Source organism: Zea mays, chromosome 1 (genome assembly GCF_902167145.1).
Source record: "Zea mays cultivar B73 chromosome 1, Zm-B73-REFERENCE-NAM-5.0, whole genome shotgun sequence".
Taxonomy (NCBI): domain Eukaryota; kingdom Viridiplantae; phylum Streptophyta; class Magnoliopsida; order Poales; family Poaceae; genus Zea; species Zea mays.
Genome location: NC_050096.1, coordinates 51,249,383 through 51,266,940, shown reverse-complemented (window position 1 = coordinate 51,266,940; position 17,558 = coordinate 51,249,383).

Sequence of the window (17,558 nt, the reverse complement as noted above, 5' to 3'; positions counted from 1 at the left end):
TTGGCTACCAGGTATATTATGGTATAAAAATGAGGTTAGACTAGGTGTTGGCTCACGATAGAGCAAACAATTAGAGATAGCTCTATGATAACGTTTCATGTCGTACTGTCATGCTTGACAAAAATGTGCTAGATGTATTTAACAAAAAAAATTAAGGAATGCTATACAAACTTGATTGCATGGATTTTATAAAGAATGTATTGATCAATAAATTATGTGCAACATGGCAATGTTGTAGAATGGTACGCTGATAGTACTTGTATTCAACTTCTTTTACATTGTGGCTTCATGTAATACCGTGATTTTGGGGTATAAAATTTCTTTCTAATTATCATCCAAAATCATGTGTTACTCTTCCTTTTCTCACTCTAGGCTTTCTCTCTCTCTAGATTCTTTCTACCTTTTTTCTTTTGATTAGAAATAGCTTAAACTAGTGGAGATTAATTATTTATTTTTGTCAAAACCTTGAGTCATGACATGTTGCATCATGTTGAGCTTAAAATATTCTTTGAAGTGTTGCACAAGTTTGAATTTATTTGAATTTGAAACCTAGTTTGAATTTGGATTTGAAAACCCTATAGAAAAAGAAATAGAAAAGGAATTAGAAAATCCAGAGAAAAAGAAAAGGAGAAAGCAGCCCAGCTAGGCCGTGCGCCCACGCGCCCGCGCCGCCCGACAGGCGGACCCCGCCTGTCAGCGGCGGTTCTCCCTCGTGCGCGCCCTCCCTCTCTCGCTCGCTGCCTAGTGGGGCCGACCTGTCGGCGCCAGTTTCCTTCGTCCGTTCGCTCTCTCTGTCTCGCGGGCCTGGTTTGCCAGTGCCAAGCCGTTGCCCCCGCGCGTCTCCTTTTCTCTCTCTGCACCGTGGGCCTGCCTTGTCAGTTCCGTCTTCCCCGCTCTCACCGTGGACTAGCGAGTGCGCACTCGCGCACGTCGCCGGGTTTCTCGACCACGACGCCCGCCCACGCGCCCAGCTCCCCTTTTTAGAGCCCCGCTAGTGCCCCGCGCACACCACTCACCTCATTTCGCTCAGCCTCACCCTCTCTTGCGCTCTGCCCACGCCGCCAGCCGCCGCCGGAGACCCGCGCTCGCGTTCCCGGCTATCCAGCTCACCGGAGACCGCTCCAAGCCTCTCCGAGCTCCGCCCCGAGATGAGACAACTGTCCCCGTGCCCAATTTCCCTTAATGCGCCCTGTGTTCATCCAATTTCACCTTCGCCGGTGCTCGACCGCGGTGGTCCGCCGTGCTCGCGCGGTGGCCGACCGATTTAGCCCGGTCTAGTTCACCGGAGTAGTTCCCTATGTCACCCTGTCTCTGCTGAAGCCAGCCAAGGCCTTAGCGCGCCTTAAGTCCCCTCCCCATGGCCAGAATCGCTCACCGGAGTTTCTCCGGCCCGCCCGAGACTCTCTCACCGTCGTTCTCCCCTCTCTGCCTGTGGATTCATGGCCTCTTCCCCGCCATTGAGTTCGCCGTGGCGCCCTCTTCCCCTCTACCCAACTTCGGCAACCCCGGAGCCACCCTAGCTTGCGCCAGCCTCAACTCCGGCGACTTCACTGCCGCGGAGAGGAGCGACACCGCTCGCAGCCGTCTGTTTCCCCGGTCTGATCCCCTCCGTCTGATTCAGATCGAACGGCTCAGACCGCGGGTACCGCTTCGCGCACGTGCGCCTGACGCCCTGTCCCACCTGTCAGCACCACCCGCAGCCGCTCATCCTTCCCGGTCTGATTTCCCCCGTCCGATCTTGATCGAACGGCTCAGACCCCCCCGTCCGATCTTGATCGAACGGCTCGGACCCCCTCGGACCCCTGCAGCCGTCTGTTTCCCCTCTGGCGCTGGGCCCGCTCGGTCAGCACACTCTCCCCCTTCTGTCGCTGACACTCCCTGTCCCGCCTGTCAGTGCTCGCCCGCCCGCGCGCACCCTCGGTCGCAGATCTAATCTCGGCCGTCGGTTCCTGATCTGACGGTTAGATTCACCCGATACCCCTTCACGCGGTAGTTTTTCTTAAAGAGACCCTCGGTTTATTGGAAATCAACCCGCCGTCCCTGGTTTTTGCACGCATGCCCCTGTATTTTTGCAGATTGAACCCTAGACTTTTAATTATTCACAGAATTAGCCCTAATTTCATATTTTGAATTCCCAAACTTGTTTATTTCATAACTTTTGCATATGAACTCCGAATTTAGTGATTCAAATTGCAAAATGTTCATAGAATTATTCTCTGTTTAAATAAAATGGTTTCACTCACTGTCTGCACATTCTAATTTTTATGATTGAATATGAATTAATATAGATGTAGTTTTATTTATTTAATAAAATAAATAAAAGGAGAACCTTAGAGATTTAAACATGTTTAATCTTGTGAGATTAATAATATGTATTACATAAGTTCATCTCTGTTCTAAATTCTAGGTCACAATAAAATAAATTGATCTATGATTATGTACTTGTAGATAACACTTAGGGAAATAATAATCTATTGTCAAATAAAGTTAATCTATGCCATAGTTTATGTTATACCCTGAATTCATTATCCCTTATGTAGTATTGTGTCTTTTTAAGATGTGTTCCAATGTTTGCACATGTTTGGTGTGATGTTCATTTGTACTTTCCAAATGTATTGAATGCATGCTCGCTTTATTTAGACAACAAGCGGTCCGAGTTCCTGAGTGTGTTGTTGGAGACCTCCCTGAGCAACAACCTGGTGAAGGCAAGTGTCCTCTGACCCATTATGTCCTACATACTTTATGATTCACTGTCCCGCATTACTTTATGAAACCTAAGGATTGACTAGTCTGTATTCACTTATCCTTGTTTACCTTTTGGGTTACCATGGTTAGCATGTTGCTATTACCTTAACTTAATCAATGAACATGATGTGAACATTTATGATACGATACTGTTATCCTGATTTTGTGGATGATCTTGTGATACCTTAGGGGGCTTAGGCCTTTTCTTGAGTACCTCTCCGTAAGGACCTATTCGTGGAGTCACCAACCGGGATAACAGTACAACCATGAGGGTGGAATGGGACGCCCTTAGCTGATTAATTAGATGAACCTGGGGGTGTAGTTGGCTTTGCCAGATGGCCGTCAATGGGGGCCGGGGCGTAGTGCTCGCTCTGCCAAGATTGGGGTGCAGAGGTTCTTTCGATTTGGTTTTGTTAGTCACCCACCTTGGGGAGGTGTACTGCATTTGTATGACTGGCGAAACCTAACGAGCAGCTATGCACCAGGGGAGTCTTTTTAAAGGCTACGTAGTGTATTCCTGGCCATTCACCTTGGTAGTGAAGATTGGGTCTATACAACCCAGGCTGTAAAGAGATCACGACTTGTGGGTAAAGTGTACAACCTCTGCAGAGTGTTAAAAACTAGTATATCAACCGAGCTCGCGATTAAGAGCAGCCTTGGGATCCTCTTTGATTAGAAGAACTTTGGATACTTTTATGATGATGATTAATAGTGATGTTATAAAATCTGATCTCTGGTATTTCCTCTTCTGAGGAGGTACTTTTGGGTAATAACTGGGTTTATTACTAAAACTTGGCTCTACTGATAATAATAAATACTTGACCAACTAAAAGCAACTGCTTAACCTCAACCCCACATACAGTCAGTCCACTTTGGCCAAACGGGACATTTGCTGAGTACGTTGATGTGTACTTACCCTTGCTTTACAAACCACCCCTCCCCAGGTTGTCCCCACTATACTTAGTGCTCAAAAGGTGATGCTGGCAGCATGGAGGACTTCGAGGAGTTCCAGGATTACGACGAGTTCTAGTTTACTTAGTGGCAAACCCCCAGTCAGCTGCCTGTGTAGGCTTAGCATCTACGTTTCGTATTTCCGCACTTTGATAATTATGTTGAACAATGGTTATGTAATAGACTCTGTGGATGTCTTGGACATCTTGATGTAATAAAGTACCTTTCCGCTATTTATTTCGAGCATTGTGTGATGATGTCCAATTATGTAATCACTGTGTACGTGAGTTTTTGATCCTGGCACGTACATGGTTCGCATTCGGTTTACCTTCCAAAACCGGGTGTGACACTTCACAACCAAAACAAAAAAAGTGATATCTTTGATATACCATTATGAGTTAATTCATGCATCTGTATGTTGTTTGCACCAAGAATTTCTTCTATGATATCTTAAATAGGGAAACAAAGCCCAGTAGTAAAGAAATCTTTAAACACAACACGCTCATCCACTTTAGGCTTGGGAACCACTTTGCTCCTAAGTAAGCAAACTTGGTCAAGGGCCAAGGACATCCTCTATAAAATGGAGCAAGGACGACCTCATCCATTAGGGACACAACGAATTCTAGAGGCTTTGCTTCATTGTCAACAAATTTAGACTCCGAGACCTCAACATATGCTAAATCTTCATCAAAACCTGTAGAAGTGAAAAAGGTTAGCTCTTCCCCGAATTTTCTGAATACAATCAACAAAGCGAGTAAAAGACTTATTCCAAAGCTTTACAATACCAAGGTCTACAATAATAAGATCACTAGGACACAAGGATAATAATGCAATAAACAACCCTCGAAGTATGGTATTTATAAGCAATTTTCAGCCCAAACAACTATTCAATCATGACGATCAAACTTCAATGTAACAACTAGTTGTGAAGTTCTACGACGACGTTACATCCTTTACAGGAAATCACGAGTTTGCGGTGTTTAGACTTTTAGAATAGACCTTCACCCACTAGGGGCTACTGTTGAGGATTCCATGACAATTAAACGTGTCCTTCAATAATCTAGAATTAACTAACAATCATTCCTTATCCACATAGAATTGCATAATATACTTCATGCCAAATGGAGTAATGAAAAGTGAGAAACTTGCGGATGTAAAGACTTCAGATCGAAGCTTCTATCACAAAGACTAAATACATGAAGCTTCATACAGAACCCCTACAAGCGAAAGAAAGACACATGAAGACTACACATGTGGTGCTTCATCCATGAAGATTGGGTACGAAAACAAATATTTTCTGAAGTCTTGATAAAAGGGACTACTTGAAGACATCAAGTGATACTCAGAGAATCTCTGTAAACACATGAGCATGCTCGTGAAGATTAATCGCCGTCAAGAGCTGGTTAATGGAGACAGATGTAAGGTAAAAATGATCATACTAATTTCACGTAAATGAGTTGTTGTTGGTCACTTGTTCTCAAAAGCTACGAATCAAGAACAAGGCAACACAAATGTTAATGGTTAAAGACCTTCATCCTTCATCACATTATCTCCCTTAGGATATAATGATCTTCGGACGAACCTTCTTTATTGCAATGTACAAAGATAAAAACATGATTGTGTGAAACATAGAGAAAACATGAATAATCATTCTAAATCATTAGATTATTCACAATATCATCATATCATATATTTATAAACAAACATCAATGATATTGAATTACATTTGTACCTTCGGCTTGACAGAAGGTAAAGGTCCAAGAGTGACGTGCAAGTGATTACAAGTCAACGTGAATAGTATGGGGGTATTGTTCATCTATTTATAGGCACAGGACACAGCCCGAACAAAATTACATTCATGCCCTTGATAACTAATCATGACTATGACATAAACTATCAGGGACTATGCAGTCTTTTCCTCTTTAAGTCGGTGCCATCCTTCGTCTCAAGCATGTCATCATGCCGAAGCTCCTTCAGTTGTAGCTTCGGCATACATCTTCATGTCACACTTGCTTGCTTGTTATCTTGCCGAAGATGTTTTTGCTTAGAGGACCTTCGGCGAAGAAGAAGGCCCCCAATAGTAGCCCTTCGCGGTGGTAGATCGTTTTTCGTAATGAGCTCGATCCACGAAAAACTCGAAGGCTTCAGAATGCCGAAGGTCTGAAAAACACCTTCCCTGAGCTCGTTGCTGAGAAACGATTATAATATTCCAAGCGTCGAGTGGTCCACCATTCAGCGAGTGTAGACAATCTGGCGGTTCGCCTTCCCACCTGCAGCACTATATAAACAGACAGGTTGGTGAAGAGTTACCACAACATTCATTGCCATTGCACTGTTGTGCTGTTAAAAAATTTAACCATAGCCGAAGCTTTCTGCACTGCGCTCTCAAGCGAACACTTCATCGTTTAAGGTTAACTTCGTCAGACGGGTTAGCTTCCTCAAACTGTAAAAATCCATCAAAATGGCCAGAGTGCGATCAACTGCAAGGGTGTCTCATGAGGGGGAAGAAATCGAGGCCACTGAAACAGCACCAATTTCAGAAGTAATGGAACGATTAGGTCTAGTTGTGATAGAGCGAGTTGTTGACGAAGGTGCTCCTAATGCCGAAGCTGAGCAAACTGTTGTTGAAGAAGAAAATGTTGATGAGAGTGAAGAAGATTACAGTATTTTGATCCCAACAAAGCCCAGTCATCTAGATTTTGAGAAATCTACTGTGTCCGAAGACGACATGCCAATGATGATGAGACTGGACTATTTTGGAGAAGCTGAAAGCAAACTTGTTCGATTTGTCGAAGAAGAAACTACCCCAGAGCCGAAGAAGGATGAAGTTGTGGTTTTTAAGAGCTTCTTCAGAGCAGGACTGCGATTTCCTCTGAACGAGATGATAGGGGAAGTCCTAAAGAACTTTGAAATATATCTTCATCATCTGACTCCTAACGCTATTGTTAGGCTCAATGTCTTCATCTGGGTCCTCCGAAGCCAAGGGATGAGCCTAGATGCTGAAGCTTTCTACCGAGTGCACGAGCTGCACTATCAGACGAAGGCCAGAGCAGATGGCCTTCACGAAAATTTTGGATGTTACAATTTTGCGTATCGAAAAGATACAAAGGCACTAGTCCTCAGCTACCGCACGAAGTGGCCAACAGGCTGGAAAAATGAATGGTTTTATATGAAGGCTGATGAGAAAAAGAGGGAGAAGCTGATGACCATGGTCATGAGTCCACTGTCTTTAAACTTCGGAATGACCCGACCTTTATGTAACATGCAGCTGGGGTCACCATGTCAGCTGGCCGAAGTAGAGTTCAGAGTGGTGGCTGAGCAAATCAGTACCAGGGACCTAGTGCAGGAATATTTGGCCAACCGGACGTATCCAACGTCAAGTGGCTAGGAATGCCGAAGATGAAAGAAACGAAGAAGAAGCATGAACTTGTTCGACTAGCTTATCGTTTCAAGTTTGAAAAACAATTCAAGAAGCCTTGCAAGGAATGGCTGGACATGACTGAAACCATGTGCAACGAAATACTTGGGAATTATACCAAGAAAGAAGATCAATTGATGACAACATCCTTCAACGCCCGGCCAAAACGAAGGTTAAACCGGGTAATGGATGCTTTAAATTTTGAATATCCTAATTATGAAAAGCTTGACGGAGGTGCCGAAGGGGTTAAAAGGAAAAGAATTGTTAGCATTCTGAGCAGGCAAGATGCTAGAATGGTAAAGGAGGATAAAAGGCTTCAAAGAAAAGAAAATCCACTCCTGAGCCGAAGGCTGTTGCTTCGAAGAAGAGGAAGGCTGAAAGTCTAGAGCCGAAGATAACTGAGGCAATAGAGGAGACTCATTCGACGCCTCCTGCTGCCGAAATAGCAGAAATTTTAAAGGTAATGACTGAATCTTTACCCATCCAGCTACTAAGTCCTCTAGGGCTAGAACTGACGAAACTTTTATTGAAGAAGGACGAGCCTTCGGCTACAAAGAAGGAGGCTGATGGGCAGAAAAAACGAAGAATTGTTACTGTCATGCAAGCCATTGAACGGACACCACCGTTGGCCTCGGCATCCAAAATAACACCCATTGCAAGCGCCGAGGCCGTTGCCAAAGCTGATACCTGTGACGGAACCTCCCAAGTAATTAGGCCCACCTACAGTTGTCCTTGTCCAACGGACATCAGACAACCCTGTAGGTGCCCCTGAACTACTTGATAATTTCGGTATCTTTCCTTACCTCACCAGGAACGTCTCACCCATCTTGTAGACATTACAGAACATCGGAGATGAAGAAATGCGGAAGCGAATTACATAATCTTACATTTATTTCAAAAGTAAGCTTGAGTTATATTATTACAAACCAGCCTAAAAGTGAGTGCATAGGAGTAATATTATACAAACCAGGGGAGGCACAAGACTCCTCCCGATAAGCTAAAAGCAAAAGATCCTAAACGGAGGACCGAGTCCTCCCGCACTTCAGTCTTGATTTTCTTCTTTCGGAACCACCTTGGCACAGAAGTAGCAAAAGTCTGCTACTTCCTCACCTAAAAACAACGAAGGGATAAACCCTGAGTATGGAATACTCAGCAAGTCTTACCCGACTAAAGAAAAGACTCTCAAGGGTATGCTGGTTATGTGGGAGTCAAGGTAAGGCTTTTCAATATTCAAAGACTCTGTTTTGCAGAAATGCTTACTAAAGTGGATCCTTAAAATCCAATTTTATTTGTCAAGTTAAGTAAAATTACCTGCCACTAGAGTTCTTTCTACCCTAGTTCAATCACTTGTCCTGCACTAGCCAATTTCTTAACAAAAACCCATCATCTTTAGTGGAATGCTACGTGTAAGTCAGTGGCCAAGTCTCCATAACCGCGGAGGTACGGCGATCCGAATCGATTATACTCAGCTGAGGATCTCCGATCACACGACATATGTAGCACTTAACCCTTGCATATGTCAACCCGCCACCGGGGTTCTTAAGACCGGATCAGGTTCACGCAAACCGAGAGCACAGATACACCACCGTCCAGCCTCTTGCCACGGAGGGTACACGCTACTCTCGCCACCGCTCCACTCCCATTTCGTGGTATCTTATTCCGGCCTTAGTCTGCCCGAGGCAAGGCTTACCCATGACGAGGCATGTGACCAGTTAAAGGGTCCTCGGTCAGCAGGCCTACATCGAGACGGTCCTTAATTGACTCAGACGGAGACACTACACCGAGACTCTCTTCTCGTGCAAGTCACCCGCCCGGTCTCAACTTAATCATTTACCCCAAAACTTGGTACCTGGCAGAGGTACATCTTTTCCGATGTTGAATCCATCACGGCCATGATGAATCCACCATCAAGTTTTATTTTTGAAAACATCCCACCCACTTTTGCCACATCATATTTGGTAAAAACAAAACCTTTTGTTTTTCTAAAGCAAAGCTAAGCAAAGTAAAACCTTTTGTAAAAACAGGATTTCAAGGGGGGGGTAATCAAGATCAAGGAAGGTAATGCAGGAATTGTTTAACAATCAACTCCTATAACTTAATGCAGCAAGCAAGTGAGAAAAATTTTAAAACATCAAGGGAGGTGGCAAATGCACCGGGGCTTGCCTTCGTTTGCAGGTGATTCAGGCTCGGATCCACAAATGTCGAAGTAGAAACTATTCCCGGCCTGAGTGTCCAAAGGTGGTTGCACTTGCTCTTCAGTTACTTCTATCTCTTCTTCTCGTTCTAATCATAACCATACGTATGTATAAGAATGGATGCCATGGGATGCTCATGAGGATGCAAAGACAACATAAACTTATTATTTATGTCTTGAATACAACTTGCCTTCACGGAGTTCCGGGAACTTAGGGTTTCCGGAGTCGGTAAAGGAGTTCATAGGGCAGGGGGGTGTTTTGGGGTTTGGTGATCAAACAAGGTCCAAATCAATTCAAACTTTACCCAAGGCTTCTCAATATTGAATAACACTCATATAAAAATTTTGGGCATTTTAGGACCTATCAATTATTTTCTAAAAATCTATAATCAAGACTTTTAACTACTTTAAATACCCTAAAATTTCTTACTTCCACTAAAAATCACCGACTTATTTTTGTTAAATACTATAGAAAATAACAAACCTAGAAAAATTAGTTTCACAATTTTAGCATTTTTCTACATTTTTCTACACATTTTTAAAGTTTGCTAGAAATAGAAAAAAGAAAACGATGAACAGGCTTGGGCCGAAACCAGCCCAGGTCGGCCCAACAGCAGCAGAATCGCGCCCGCGCCCGCGCGCGCGATGGCGGCTTTGCAGAAAAGCCCTCGAGGTTTTATCTAACAGGAAGCGGGTTCGGTTACTATTTCCTGGGGTCACTGACATTTCACAAAAAGGTCCTCTGGTTTCTGTCTATTCTGTGTTTCACGTCCTCGACGGCGTTCAAGCGCGGCCGTGCTCCGGCGAGCAACTATGCCGGCCGATTGAGGCAGTGACCGGTGCTAATCTTCGACTGAGACTAAATCCGAGTCCCCAAGAATGTTTCCCCCAACTTAATTGCACTATTGGTGGGCTAGGGAGCTCCGGCCACGGTGGCCGTAAGTACAACGGCAACATGATCGTGTTCCCGGCGATGGGCACCGGTCTAGTTCAATTAAAGGGGTCGGGGAGCATCACAGAGGCATGAGAATGCTCAAACGAGGAAGAAAAGGGCGGGCACTGACCGGAGTTGGGCTGGCGACGGTGAGTTCACTTCTACGGTGGCGGAGAACCGATTTGGGGGAAGTGCAAAATTCAGGCGAGCTGGTGGACAATCGGGTGTGGGAACGGGTGCTAGAGCTTCACAATTTCATGGCGTAACTAGCCCTGCCCTCAATTTATAGGCTTCGAGAGCGGTGGCTCTCAATTTGACCGCGATGCGTCGACGGCCGGAGAGGAGGAAGAAGCACTGGCTTCGCGGGTACGTGGCCAACGACGTGGCAGTAACTCCGGTGAGCCACGGAGGGTTCAGAGAAGGTCATGGCGACACGGTGAAAGTGTAGAGCCACGCGGCACCCGGCCGAGAGGCGGCGGTCGACGGCGAGTACTCACCGCCAGCCGCAAAGTCGAAGGAAGACAGGGGGGGTTCGTCGGAGTGGTGGCCAGCTCACTGGTGACGAGGACCTTACCGCGACAGACTTATCTAGTGACCGCCGAGCACGAATCACAGCGACGACGATCGACGGCGACGGCTACCGGCGACGGGCACGGGAAAGATCTTCTTCAGGTTTAACGGTTACTGTACCATGGCCATAGTTCATCAGTGCACCTGACCGAGCGAGTTGAGAGCCATTTTTCTCTCAATTTTCCATAGTGACATAGGTTAAGCTCTGCAGCAAACTTGTAGAGTATGGTACCCACTACAAACTTGCTATGGCAATCATAGGTATATTTACACAGGATCATGCTCAAAACCCAGCTTGAAGTCGAGGTCAGTTCACTGCTAGTCTGAAAATTCAGACATAACAGCCTGACAGCCCAACTTTAGGCTTGGTTTTCTCCAAATTTCTCATAACAACTAAGCTCACACTCTTTAGCAAAGTTGTTCTCCTATAATTGGTATTCAACTTTGATGTGGTAACCTAGGGCAAAAACCCTATGCTTTGTAAATTACAAAGCCCCAAAGTTGAGCCCATTCACTGATTTTCAGACTTAGAACAAAACTCAAATGAGGTCCATTTTGCATTTAAGTCCAAAACTTTGGGTTTTGCTTTCAAGTACACATTTTTGTGAACCAAGGGACTTAAGAAACCTATTTGACTTGGTTTTTGCACTTTAGCCCAAAAGTGGACTAATTTTGCATATAAGCCCCTAGGGTTTGGTTTAGGGTTTTCCAGGGTTCCAATTAGGGTTTCTGGTATCTCAGGGGTACAAAAGTGATTCAAGTTTATTTTTAGGGTCATTTTATGACTTTTACCCTAAAGTATTTAGGTTTTCTTAACTTGGGTAAAGTTTTACCCCTATAATCCCCATTTAGGGTTAAGTTCCTTAACTAGGGTTCTAGTTGCAAAACACTTAAAACAATACAACTTGTTTGAAATTTTTGCCTAGTGAATGCACTCTAGGTGTGTCAAACATATGCAATGCCAATGCTCATGATGCCATGCTCAAGTTTTAGTTATAGTAACACCAGGGGTGTTACAATACCTCTGCCGAAGCTGCCAACCTTGAGAGTACAATGTCTGGGATTGATAAAATGCTCTCGGATATGACTGCGGAAGAAACAGCTGTGGCTACAGAGAAGGTCATGGCCACAGTGTCTGACAAAGGGAAAAATATTACCAATGCTTCTTCGGAAAAAGGACTTCGACCTTCGGAACCTAGTCGGTCAAGAGTTATCCGAGGCCAAAAATAAAGAGCTATAGGAATATGGGATATTCTGTGGCTACCAGCCAGGAGCTATGCTCTTTGGTGGAATCGACGAAGGGGCCTTAGGATGTATTCGAGACCGTGCCGGGGCAAACATAATCGGCACTCTATCAAAGAGTGTCGGTTTCCCAAAGCTTGAAGCTGATATCAGCGGCTACCGGCAACAACATATCGTCGGCAGTCTGTTTTACTCCAATTTCAAGGTAAAATTCTATTGTCTGGATTTCTGTTACCTTTGTGATAAACTAAAAGTTTTCTAACATCATCTTACTTACACAGAGCATGCTGATGAGTAAAGCGTTAAGGATGCAACAAGACCTCGAGGACAAGAAAAATGAAATCATAATCGAGGGCTTGGAAAATAAAATTAAAGATTACGAAGCTTCTCTTGAGAAGAAAGACTTCCTGCTTCAGGCAACGGAGGGTTCCCTCGTGGAGCTTCAAACTAAAAATGCCAGATTAAACGAGGAGCTTCTCCAGGCTCAAGTAACTTTAAAGAAAAATTCAGAACACTTCGAGCAAGAGAAGCAAGAACTGCAAGCAAAATGCAAAGTCGAAGCTGATAATAATACGAGGCTGCAGGAGTCTTTGAAGGAGCTTCGGAATAAGTGTTTGGAATTCGGTAGTCGTTGCGTGCAACAGTTGAAAAAGGTCTTCAACTCGGTTGGGGCCAGCTTCGAAGATATTACCCCTTCGGCTGAAGACATATCAAACACTTTTGATCATATTGAAAATGAAGTTGATGCTCTTGATGAAGTGATAGCCGGGCACGGTGATTTTTGTGCCTTGCTAGCTTCTCGCGGCACAGCTGCAGCATTTTTGAAGGCTGGTTGCACGCACGCGAAGACGGTAAATAGGCCAACCTTCGGTCTGTCTCCAACAGATTTGATTGATATTCCCAGTGAAGCCCGAAGCATCGAAAACAGATTCATAACTCAGATTTGGGCTAAGGGTGGACGAGAGTTGGCTAGGGACGAAGCCCGAAACTTGCTTAAACCGGTATGGAACTTATACCTGTTGCTTGTCTTGTCTCTTACAATTACTTTTTACCTTATACTGTTTGTTTATCTGCAGGATGGTGGTGCCGAAGGTTGATAATCCGAAGCACATCCGAAGGCTACTGAAGCTTCTTTTTAGGCCTGCCTATGTAGAGCTTAGGAACATTTGTATTATCTTTGTAAAAAATTGTAATCGAGAATTAGACACTTCTGTGTATATTTGTCCATACCTTGTAATATGTTTTTTACCTTTTCATCCATGTATAAATTGCTTTGCCGTGGACGAAATTTGTATCTTTTGAGCCGAAGGCGAAAAACACCTTCCCTTCTTTTCGTACACAACGAAGCATGTTGTTGCATAAAATGTATATGTTTGAAACGAAGCCTTTTCGTGTTCATCGAAACATTATCGTCGAAGCTGGAGTACTTCTGTTCGTGCTTCATGTTATGATGATGAGGATCCTACGAATGTCTAAATGAATGTTTGTATGAATGCAATGAATGATGTAATGTAATGTGCGAATGAATGTCCCAAACACACACAAAGCCACACCCAGACTCTTCATCCCCTTAGGAACGATTTTGGAGTCTTTAAGCTCTGCATCCCCTTAGGAACGACTTTGGAGCTTCTTCACCTTCTATTTCGGTGACATTTAAGCTCTGCATCCCCGTAGGAACGACTTTGGAGCTTCTTCACCTTCTATTTCGGTGGCGTTTAAGCTCTGTATCCCCGTAGGAACGACTTTGGAGCTTCTTCACCTTATATTTTGGAGGCATTTGGCTCTGCATTCCCTTAGGAACGACTTCTGAGCTTCAAAACTTACACTGCACTCCCTTAGGAACGACTTTTGTAGCTTCGTCATCCTTTGTAGTGATTATAGCTCTGCATCCCCTTAGGGACGTCTTTTGAGCTTCTCCCTGTTTTCTTTTGCACTCGATGGTGCAGGCTCTGATTTTACATATTACATTTTTGGGGGATTTTGGCCCTTTTATTGCGTAGGGCTAAATAAGAATGAAAATTACAAACTATGGCCCCATTGAAAACCTTTCTCCCCTCCTGAAAGAAAAAGGGTGCCATAGGGAAAATGAAAAAAAGATTACATCGTTTACACATAGTACCGTCGAAGCTCATCCGCATTCCAAGATCTTGGTATGTCATTGCCATCCATATCCTTCAATTTGTAAGAACCGGGTCTTGACGAAGATACTACCAGAAAAGGACCTTCTCACTTCAGTTGTAATTTGCCCACTGTATCTGGGTTGGCCACTCTCCGAAGCACCAAATGTCCTGGCTTTATGTTTTTCAATCGAACTTTCCTATCACGCCATTTTATTGTTTCGGGCTGATATTTATTGACGTGTTCTATGGCCTGAAGTCTGGTCCCTTCTATAGTATCTTTTGTTGTTTGATAATCAGCTTCGTCCTCCACCGAAGTTGTTGTTCTTATTGATCCTGTCTTTGCTTCTTCTGGTGTTATTGCTTCGTCACCGAACAGAAGCTTGAAAGGTGTAAAACCTGTTGACCTTGACACAGTTGTGTTGTGGCTCCACACCACTTTAATCAACTCATCTGGCCACTTTCCTCTGGGCTGGTTGAAGATTAACTTCATTATTCCTGTCATTATAATTCCATTTGCTCTTTCTACTAGTCCATTTGATTTTGGATGCCTTACTAATGCAAAATGAATTTTTGTACCAATTCGGTCACATAAATCTTTGAATGTTTCGGCATCAAATTGGGTTCCATTGTCCACATTTATTGCCTTCAGCACGCCGAAGCGACAAACAATGTTTTGCCAAAAGAATTTCTGTATTGTGGCCGAAGTTATTGTGGCTAAGGGCTTTGCTTCGATCCACTTAGAGAAATATTCCACTGCTACAATGACATATTTCAAATTTCTTTGTGCAGGTGGAAGCGGACCTAACAAATCCAAACCCCACCTTTGCAGTGGCCAACTTGGCTGTATTAACTGGGTTAGAGACGAAGGTTGTTTCTGGTCCTTTGCACATCTTTGGCAATTTTCACATTTTTTAACCAGGTCTGCTGCATCCGAAGCTGCCTTTGGCCAGTAAAATCCTTGTCTGGAAACTTTCCCCAGCAAGGGCCTAGACCCGATATGAGACCCACATAAACCTGCATGTATTCCTTCATCAGCTCTTGACCTTCGGTTCTAGATAAACACTTGAGTAATGGAGAGCAGACTCCATGTTTATATAACTCCCCTTGTATGATCACATATGGTCTTGTTCTTGCTTCCATTCTTTTATTATAAACTTCGTCATCCGAAAGACAGTTGCCTTGGAGGAAAGATATAATTTCAGTCCTCCAATCTTCACTATGTACAGGTGATATTGCAAGCACTGCTCTCTCCATAAGTTCGACCGAAGGTGCTTTTATTGTCTCAAAGAATACTTCCGAGGGTAGAGGGAGCCCCTGTGCCGCTGATTTAGCTAGCAGATCTGCATGCTCATTTTCCCCTCTTGGAATATTTTTTATAAAAAATCCTTCGAAAGAAGCCTCCAATCTTCGGACTGCATCCAAATATTTTTCAAGCTTCGGATCCCTTGCCTTGCTACTCTTGTCTACATGACCAGAAATAACTTGGGTGGATTGCCCTTCTTATTCCCATTGCCTTTAGCTTCCGAATCCCTAACAAAAGAGCTTCGTATTCAGCAATATTATTTGTACAACTAAAATCCAGCTTTATTGCGTAGCATGTCCTGACTTTAGAGGGCGCTACAAGAACAGCAGTCGCTCCTGCGCTGAAGGTTCCCCAAGAACCGTCACAGAATATCGTTCAGGCTTCAACATCTTTTGTTGCTTCTTCTCCCTGAGCCCCTGGTGTCCAACCAGCAATGAAATCTGCTAACACCTGAGACTGAATTGAGGATCTATGTACATAATTGTCGGTGTTTCGAGACCGGGGGGTCCCTGGGCCGACGAGTGAATGTCGCCGCGTGCCCCAGCCTAGAAGGGTCGGCGCGAGGCCGAGCGTGAAGGGGGGAAGTGAGGTGGCCGGGGACGGGCGTGAGAGAGGTGGAAATCCCGCAGCCTTCGTGTTCGTCCCGCGCCCAGGTCGGGTGCGCTTGCAGTAGGGGGTTACAAGTGTCCACGCGGGAGAGGGAGCGAGCGGCCTCATGCGAGCGCCTGTCTCGTCCTCGTCCCCGCGCGGCCAACCCTCTGTAAGAGGGCCCTGGTCCTTCCTTTTATAGGCGTAAGGAGAGGATCCAGGTGTACAATGGGGGGTGTAGCGGAGTGCTACGTGTCTAGCGGAGGAGAGCTAGCGCCCTAAGTACACGTCGTCGTGGCAGCCGGAGAGGTTTTGGCACCCGGTTCGTGTGATGTCGTGGCCGTCGAAGGAGCGCTGGAGCCTGGCGGAAGTACAGCTGTCGAAGCTGTCGAGTCCTTGCTGACGTCCTCGTGCTTCCGTAAGGGGGCAGAGAGCTGCCGTCGTCAGGGAGCGTGCGGGGCACCATCATCGCCTATCTGGCGGAGCGAGCCAGATGGGACGCCGGTCTTGTCCCCCGTAGCCCGAGTCAGCTCGGGGTAGGGTAATGATGGCGCCTCCTGTTGATGTGGCCGGCCCGCGCCCTAGGTTGGGCGATGTGGAGGCTCCTCTAAGGTCGAGGTCGAGTCTGTCTTCCGTGGCCGTGGTCGAGTCCGAGCCCCTGGGTCGGGCGAGGCGGAGACCGTCGGCTAAGGCCAGGGCTGAGTCCGAGCCCTAGGGTCGGGCGAAGCGGAGTTCGTCGTCTTCTGGGGCTGAGCCCAAGTCCGAGCCCTGGGTCGGGCAGAGCGGAGTTCGCCGTCTTCCGGGGCTTAGCCCGAGTCCGAGCCCTGGGTCAGGCGGAGCGGAGTTCGCCGTCTTCCGGGGTTTAGCCCGAGTCCGAGCCCTAGGTCGGGCGGAGCAGAGTTCGCCGTCTTCCGGGGCTTAGCCCGAGTCCGAGCCCTGGGTCGGGCGGTGCGGAGTTCGCCGTCTTCAGGGGCTGAGCCCGAGTCCGAGCCCTGGGTCGGGCGAAGCGGAGCTTCCTATGGTGCCTGCGGCCGGGCCTGACTGCCTGTCAGCCTCACTCTGTCAAGTGGCACCGCAGTCGGAGCGGCGCAGGCGGCGCTGTCTTTCTGTCAGGCCGGTCAGTGGAGCAGCGAATTGACGGCGGTCACTTCGGCTCTGTCGACTGAAGGGCGCGCGTCAGGATAAAGGTGTCAGGCCACCTTTGCATTAAAAGCTCCTGCGATTTGGTCGGTCGGCGCGGCGATTTGGTCAGGGCCTCGGGCGAGCCGGAAGTATGTTCGCCGCTGGAGGGGGGCTTCGGGCGAAATGGAGATCCTCCAGGGTCGGCTGCCCTTGCCCGAGGCTAGGCTCGGGCGAGGCGTGATCGAGTCCCTCGAATGGACCGATCCCTGACTTAATCACACCCATCAGGCCTTTGCAGCTTTGTGCTGATGGGGGTTACCAGCTGAGAATTAGGAGCCTTGAGGGTACCCCTAATTATGGTCCCCGACAGT